Below are 9,055 nucleotides of genomic sequence, written 5' to 3' on the forward strand. Positions count from 1 at the left end.
GAGGCAAAACTATAAGCCCCTATCTTTCTCTTTGTCCGACTAAAACTTCATAACCATAAATATTGCGTGAGTGTCAGCAATTGTGAAAGAATAAAATGATGGTTTAGTATGTGGACTTGCTGAAAAGCTCTCATATTGACTCTTTCCCATGTTATGATAAATTGGAATTGCTTCAATGACTGAGACTATAGTTTGTTAGTTTTCAATGAAGTTTTTGATTCATACTTGAAATTGTGATTGAATTGTTACTTTAGCATAAGAAATCATATGACAATATATATATATATAGTGGCACTATTCTAATCCTGGGATTAGAATAACTATTTGGATCACGGGGCCCTATATAGGGCGTGGAGATGTCCTCCCGAACCTGCGGAGAAAAAAACACACAGTCCCCTCCCTTGCCTTCTTCCCCCGATCCAGCCTGCCTCCTGCCCCTGCCCCGCCTCCCACTCCTCCTCTGCCTTCTTCCCCGGAGCCATCCCAAACCTTCGGCCGAATCAGCCGCCGCTGCCCTCCCCAAACACCGCCGCCAGCACCGCCACCCTCACCGGATCACGCTGCCACCTCCACCGCCCTCCCCGGATCACCCAGCCACCGCCACCTCCCTCCGTTGTCGCGCTGCCACCACTGTCTTCCTCCCTAAAATAGCGCCACGGCCACCACCTCTGGCCTCTCGTGCACCGCTCCCCTCCTCGTCGACCTCCGTGCGCGACTTTGCGCCGCAACCATCGCCGGCGGCGAACCCCAACCACCATCAACCTAGGCGCGCCCCGGCTTGCTCCGACGCGGATCCAGTCAACCCTGCAACCCTTCCCTCTGGTGAGCCTCCTCCCGCCCTCTGCCTTCCTCTTCTCCTTGTCTACCTCCGGGGAGCTCCCCTTGATCCTCTGGTTCGTCCCGCCCTTCACCCACGTCCTTCAAGTGGCTGAGGCAGCACACAAGCCGTTCATCCCCACAACCTCGGGCCGTTCTACGATGCGGCCCAAGGACGTTCACCGCTCCAGCACCCGGATCACACTGTCACCATGCTTCGCGAGGCCAAGATCTTTCCATTCTCCATTCGTCGACAGCGGATCATACTGAGAAGTCAGGTGCGTCTCCTTTCGCTCCTCTCCACTTTGCTGCATGTATTGGATCCTCTATCCCTCCTCTACATTTGTATATGAACTGCAGTGTGGACACATTTTGAGCTTCCGTGTCTCTCTGATGCAAGTTTGCAAGCGTCGTGTTTCGGCTGTTCGCCCCAGCAGCCATGAGGTGCTCCTGCTGCCAACCAAGAACAGGGCCGAAACTGGGACATTTTTGTTCTCAAATGCGTCGTTGTATTTTTGTGTATATGAACATTTTACTCCCTGTTCTTTACATTCTGTGATCTCCAATAGAGCTTGTGATGCAAAATGACTGTTGGATGGGTTAATGCAGTGAAATGTCACCCTGGAAAAAGCTTTTTCAGTGTAATGTAACAGAGAGCACAGAGATGAAACACTTACGAAGTTCAGAGAGATATAGGATAGTAATTCAATGGGGAAAAGTAGTGGCACTTAACTCTTTTTCATTGTGTGCACACTTCTGTCTGTATTCCCCCATTTTGTAGAAAGTGTAAGAGAACAGTATTATGCTCACAAACGGGAACTGTTATTCGATTATTTATTCATGTGAATGAATGCAATTTATATATCAAACAAAAATTATGTGTTGGTTATCACGTGCCATATCATCTTATTTTTGGTATCTTCATATGTACAATGTGTCATTCAAGAAAGTACATGTTGCAAAAAATACTCTCTAGTTATAAACAAACATGAACTTCGTATAAGCCCGTTGACAAAAAAATAGATCATTGTGAGAAAAAGAAGTGCACCGAAAAAAAGGTGTTAGTCTTCAGAAAACATAATAACTTGAAATTAATATGATAGCTTAATTCGATATTTATTAAAAAGGAAAAACAAGAAGTTCAATTTAAAATCACAAAATGGTTCAATGTTTATAAAAATGATATTTTCAGTCTCTAAAAAACCAAGAAGGTCAAATTGAAATAATAGAGAAGTTCAATTTTTTATATAAAACAAATTTATTCCATTTCCAGCAAGACCCCAAGTTCAAAATTAAGTTACGAAGCGGTTTGATATTTCTTCTTAGTGGCCACATATTGTGTTTTTTAATAAAAATGTGTGTTCCAACTTTTAAAAAATAGAGCAGTTTGATTTTTCTAAAAACTCAGAATTTCCAAGTTATTAAAGAATAAATCCAACAAGTTCAAGTTGAAAAAGGGAATTAGTTTGATGTTATTTAAAAATAAAAAATTATTTTCCCAAATTAAAACAAAGAAGTTCAAATTTAAAAAAAGCGAGAAGTTCGAAAATTGTAAAAACCTAAAATTTATATGCTCAAAAAGGAAGGTCAAATTAAAAAGCCAAGAAATTCAAAAAGGTTTATAAAAATATATTTTCCCTCTTTTCAAGAAATACGTTGAAGTTCAAATTTAAATAATTGAGTGGTTCAATATTTATTACATAACTAGAACTTTTCCAGTTACTAATGAATAACACCAACAAGTCCTAACTAAAAAACTGAAGATGTTTGATATTTATAAAAAAAACTTAGCTTTTTCCAAATACAAAAGATTAAAACCAAGAAGTTAAATATAAAAGTTCAGAATAGTTCAATGTATATAAAAAACTCAGGTTTTCTCATTACTAGAGAATAAAATCAAGAAGTTTAATTGGAAAAAAGCGGAGCAGTTTGATATTTATGTGAAAAAATCGGATGTTTATTGTTACCAAAGAATAAAATCAATAAGTTCAATTTCAAATAACGAAGAAGTTTGATGTTTCTAAAAAACCTCCAATTTTCACATTTCTAAAAAAACACAATGAAGTTTAAATAAAAAGGGCAGAATGGTTCAATGTCTATAGAAAACTCAGATATTTTCATGTAACAAAGAGAAGTTCAGATTGATAAATGTCAGAAGTTCACGTACTACACATTGTGCATTTGTGTATGAACAAAAATAATGAAAAGGCAAAGACTAAAAGTTTTGTTTCTAGAAGTTCAAGTTCTTGGCCCGACAAAGTTCAAAAATTCTTGTGAGAAAGGTTGAACAAAAATACGTGACCGAAGTTCAAGGTGAAAACAACGAGAAATTCAACTACTAGACGGAATGCGTTTTAGATAAGAATATAATAATAGAAAACAAAGAGATTAAGAGGTTTGTTGCAAGAAGTTCACGTGCTCCTCCATGCACGGTTCACAATTTATGTTGCGGGACACCCGACCTCCCATTACATATTTTAAAAATGGCAAAAAATGACGTCCCACCTTCAATTGCGTGTAATTCGACGTATACCCAAACATGCGACAGAAGTTCATAGTGAAAACAATGAGAGGTTCAAGTACTGCAAGGAATGCATTTCAGGTGAAAATAAAAGTATAAATAAATAAAAGCATAAAAGCTTTGTTGAAAGAAGTTCAAGTGCTTTGTCCTGGGAAGTTCAAAAATTCTTGTGAGAGAGGTTCACCTTGTATTTCCATGTTTGTAAACACAAAAAAGAAATTGTTTTTTGCCTTTTAAAATAATTCTCTCAATCCACAAAGAAGTTCGGTCATTATTTGGGAGCAATTTGATTTCAAAAAGAAAATAAAAAATTCAAACTATAAAAATGGAAAAAGTTCTTGTACTACATGGTGTGTTTAATATGAGAAAAATTAATAAAAAGGCAAGGTCCAAATTTTTTGTTGTTATAAGTTCAAGTCCTCGGTCAGGGAAAGTTAAAAAATATATTTGTGAGAGAGGTTTGTACAAAAGGAATATCATTTGTGTAACACTGACGAATGAATGAGATAATTACAAACGAAAGTACGTCACAGAAGTTCAACGTAAAAACAGCGGGAAGTTCACCTACTACACTGAATGAATATCAGATGAAAAACTTTTAAAACCGCCGCGAGTATGAAAAAATGATCAACACGGGAAAGTTGCGTGTTTACATCAGCTTTCCATTGGTATATCACTCGTTGAATTCCGGGGAGTGGATGGAGAGCTACGAGTAGTGGATGGAGATCTGCGAGCAAAAAAAACACATCAAAAACAGAGTGAAGTTCAGGTAGACATGCTGAGAAGTTCAGGTTCTTCACGCAGTGCATTTTCGGAGAATCTGTTTCGCGATAAAGGCAGAACGAATGATCTCTTCATTTTCGCAATTACATGAAAACGGCTAGGAATCAGAGAAAACCATCAACATGAAAAAGTTTCGCATTTTTGTAGCTTTTCAACGGGATATTATTTGCGCATTTCCGTTCAAGTTTGTAGAAAATACGGCGAAAATATATTTCTCGCCATTTTCAAAACAGACTTAAAACCGTAAGGAATTGGGAGAAATAATACATACCAAAAAGTTTCGCTTTTGTTCAAGCTTTCCAACGCCATATCATTTGCTCCATTTGGACGCGTGGTTAAAAAATTAGCTCGAAAATACGAACTCGGTAGGACTTGGACCATTTTCTAAATTACTCTTAAATCATTCAAATTAGAAAAAAAACTTTCAAGATGAAAAAGTAGCGCATTTTAATAAGATTTCCAACGCCATATCATATGCCTCAATTGGATTAGCCATCTAGAAATGACATCGAAAATACGAACTCAGCTGTTCGGTTTACGAAATTTGATGTTTTTTTCAAATTACTCTTTAACCATAGGGATTTAGAGAAAACTTTCAACATGTGGAAGGAGCGGTTTTGCAGCAGCTTTTGAACGCCATATTATTTGCCTCATTCCGATAAACGGTTTAGAAATGCGATCGAAAATACGATTCATGTTTTTTGTCTGAAGAAAAAACGGTTTTCAAAACTGCTCTTAAACCGCTTATATTTTGCCAAAAATTTAAGTTGGGTCATGATATTGGTGTCCATAGCTTTCCAATGGTATATCGCAAGCCCCATTTGGGCAATGTTGGCGGAAGTTCAACCTAGTTCACAAAGAAGTTCAACGTACTACTAGTGGGGCAGGTCAGGTTGTGATCAGAATATTATTCTGATCCCGTGATCAGAATAGTGTTTATGTATGTATGTGTATATATATATATGTGTGTGTGTGTGTGTGTGTGTGTGTATGTGTGTGTGTGTGTGTCTATATATACAGCCCGTCTATTCTGATAATATTATCAGAATAGTTACTCTGATAACACTTCCGCATTGCATGCTTAATGCGAGGGCACTGCACTCTCTTTAGCTAGAGCAGTGCAGTGATGAGGCGAGTGAACTTCCCGTGGCAAAAAACTGCACACAGTGTTTTCTTATACTGTTTTCGCTCTAGTTTTTGAACCGTTTGTCGGAACGAGGCATGTAATATATCGTTGAAAAGCTATGGATTAGGCGCAACTTCGCCATGTTGAACACTTTTCGAGATTCCTCACGATTTAAGAGCAGTTTTGAAAATGGTGCAGCCCACAACGAGTGGCAGCGAGCGTTTTTCGCATTTTTTTCTAAATCGCTCATCGGAATGAAGCATATAATACACCGTTTGATAGATATCATCGAGGCGCATCTTTTTCATATGTATTTCTTTCTCTAATTCGTTACGGTTTAAGAGACGTTTCAAATTTACTAAATCGCGGAATTCCGTTTTTCAAAAAAATTCAAATTTTTGGTACTGTTTTCGCTCTAGTTTTTTAACCATTTATCGAAATGAGGCGCGTAATATGTCGTTGGAAAGCTATGGACAAGGCGCAACTTTCATATGTAGAAATGGTTTTGAGCTTCCTTACAGTTTTAAGTTAATTTTGAAAATTGTGTGGCAGACAACAAGTGGCAGCGGCCGTTTTTCGCGAAATTTTTACAAACTGGACGTTGAAATGATTCAAATGATATGCCGTTGGAAAGATATCGACGAGACGCAACTTTTTCATGTAGAACACTCTCTCTAATTCTTTACGGTTTAAGAGCAGTTTTAAATTTACCGAAATGCGGACACTTTGTTTTTCGCGACACCTAAATAGACGTGGGTACTCCATCCGACTGAAAACCGCACTGCATCAGATGAACAACCGCACTTCATTGGACAAACAAGTACACTGCATGATTTCTTTTTTGTGGGACGTAATTTTTCCTAAACGAGGTTGAGTGCACTTCATGTCGAGTGTTGGTGAACCGCAATACTATAAAAAGTGAACCTCGAGACTACCGTAAATGGGCCGTACTGCATCAAACAGAAAACCGCACTTATTTATACTAAAATCCGCACTTCATTGGATAGACAAGTGCACTGCATGATTTCTTTTTTGTGGGACGTAAATTTTCGAAAACAAAGTGGAGTGCACTACTTCAGACTAAAAACCGCACTTCGTTGGACAGACAAGTGCACTGCATGATTTCTTTTTTGTGGGACGTAAATTTTTTCAAACGAGGTGGAGTTCACTTCACGTCGAGTGTTGGTGAACTACAATACTATGAAAAGGGAACCTCGAGACTACCGTAAACGGACGATGACACTACCGAAAGTGAACCGCTTGAGCTTTTTCCAAACTCAATATTTTTTATGTGCGTAGACCGGGCGAGTGGACCGCAGGGACTGAGCAAGTGAACCACATGTAACGAGAAAGCTGCTTTTCGAGGTGTTTTTGTTTCAGATCACCAAATGAACCACAAAGGAGTTTTATGGCAAACTTCGAGAGAGAACAAAGTGAGCTTCTTTTGAGATATTAACTGCACTGCATAAAGCACACATCAACTAGAAAAATGACACTTGAGTACCCCACTAGTTAACTACACCGCATAATGTATATCCATTTTTCCAAAATGTAAATCAAAATGAATTGCACCAAAACAATACACCCATTTTTATACTGCACAATACACACTTCACTGCAAAACTGAAGATTTCTATGGTTGCTAATGGTTCTAAACTTCTCATTTTTACCCGTCACCCTCTCATGTGCCTCCATACTTCCTCGACGACCCACACTACTAGGGAAAAGGCTAGCAGCAGTGCAGGTTTTAGGCCTATCAGCAGCGCGGGTACCCGCGCTACCAATAAGGCGCTACAGCTAACTCTTAGTAGTAGCGCTGCCTGTACCCGCGCTACCACTATTAACTATAGCAGCAGCGCTTTTCAGGAACGCGCTGCTATTACTTAGCTGTAGCGATTTCCCGGTCCAGCGCTACTGTTATATCTTTCACCATTTCCCCATTCCGTCTTCGATAAACTGCAATTTCCAGATACTAGGTACTACTAGATATCAATTTCATAAAGCATTATAGGTACTAGGTAGTACTCCCTCGGTTTGAAATTACTCGTCGTGGTTTTAGTTCAAATTTGAACTCAAACCATGATGAGTAATTTGGAACCGAGGGAGTACTAGATAACAATTTCATATATAGTCAACATGCATCCTCAAGCAGTACAAGGTGACATCGACGACAATCATCATATTTAGTTCTAGATGATATCGACGACGATCATCATATGTAGTTCTACATGATATCGACGACGATCATCATATGTAGTTCTAGATGATATAGCCACATACACATATGTAGTTCTAGATGATATCGACGACGATCATCATCCTCAAGCCTGGGCAGTGGGTGTTCCTGATAGTAATTTGGATGGCCTGTCCAGCACGAAGATTCTTGCCAACGAGGAATCTCTTCCACCCAACCGAGTTCAAGTGTGTGCGACCATCTGTGCCCATGCGGTAAGTACATGTGGTGACGGAGCCCCTTGCGGTAAGGCATAGTCCAACCGAGCCTTCTTCATCAGGCTCGATACCACAACTCAAAGATAGGTTCTTTGGCAATCTCTGAATAAGAAAAACATATCAATTAATAAATAGCCTAAGCATGTGATCAGACTCTACACTAAAGTATATCATCGACTAGATTCCACAAAGCATATCATTGGACTCTACACTAAGCATATCATCGGATTCACTAAGCATATAATCGGATAATTTGCATTTGTAAGTATAACAATAAAGCATATATATATCATCAAATTACTACATGAAGTACGTATAACATACCATTTCATGCCGATCGACCATGGTACTTGTCAGGCGGGTCACGAATGGCACCCCGACAAAGTCATCACGTGGCGGAATTATGTCCCATAGGTTGCACACCTCCTCCTCGCTCAGCCTCATTCTTTGAGCTATGATGGCTTCATGAAGTGGGTTCTCATAATCTTCATTGAGTGGGTCCTCATTATCTTCATCATCTTCGTCATCTTCATCATCTTCCACCAGGTTGATATAAATGACAACCAGCTTGGGTCTTTCTGCTCTGAAGGAGAATCTGATCAACTCACCACCAGTAAGATGCATGCGAGCGAGGAAACGGGCCCATCCATCTCCTCCAATCTGTGACATATTGCGTCCTTTCTCGACCTCCATAGTGTACGGCCCCCCAGGAGCCTCAAATGTCACAGTGTCTCCTGTCAGCTTGTTGAATTTCAACCTCACATTGCATGGGACGATCTGTGTAAGAAAAGCAAAATGACACAATGCAGTAATGCCAACACTAAAAATAAAATAGTTGTTACATTTCATCTAATTTCTTACCGCCGCATGATGAAAACTCGGATGTAAGTAGATGCCGAACAGCTTGCCAGTTGCAAGGCTGCTGGCGCACCTTGACTTGCACAGTCAACATAGTGGTGCTGGTGGTGGCGCCATTTTACTAAATCAACTAAATCAAAATGTTATAAATCAACTAGCCTACTAAATCAACTAAATCAACTAGCCTACTAAATAAACTAAATCAAAATGTTCTAAATCAACTAAATCATATCAACTAAATCGACTAAATCAACTAGCATACTAAATCAACTAGCATACTAAATCCACTAGCATACTAAATCAACTAAATCAAAATGTTACATATGAAAGCCTACTAAATCAAAATGTATCAGGGAGGAGGGACAAGGAGGGGCGACTCGAGGAGGGAGAAGATAGTAGGACGGAGGAGGAAGGCGGAGCGAGGAGGGGCCGGCCGGCGGCGAGTGGAGGGAGGACGGATCGAGGAGGAAGGCGGAGCGAGGAGGGGGCGACCAACGGCG

This window comes from Triticum aestivum, chromosome 1A (assembly GCF_018294505.1).
Source record: "Triticum aestivum cultivar Chinese Spring chromosome 1A, IWGSC CS RefSeq v2.1, whole genome shotgun sequence".
In the NCBI taxonomy this organism is placed as follows: domain Eukaryota; kingdom Viridiplantae; phylum Streptophyta; class Magnoliopsida; order Poales; family Poaceae; genus Triticum; species Triticum aestivum.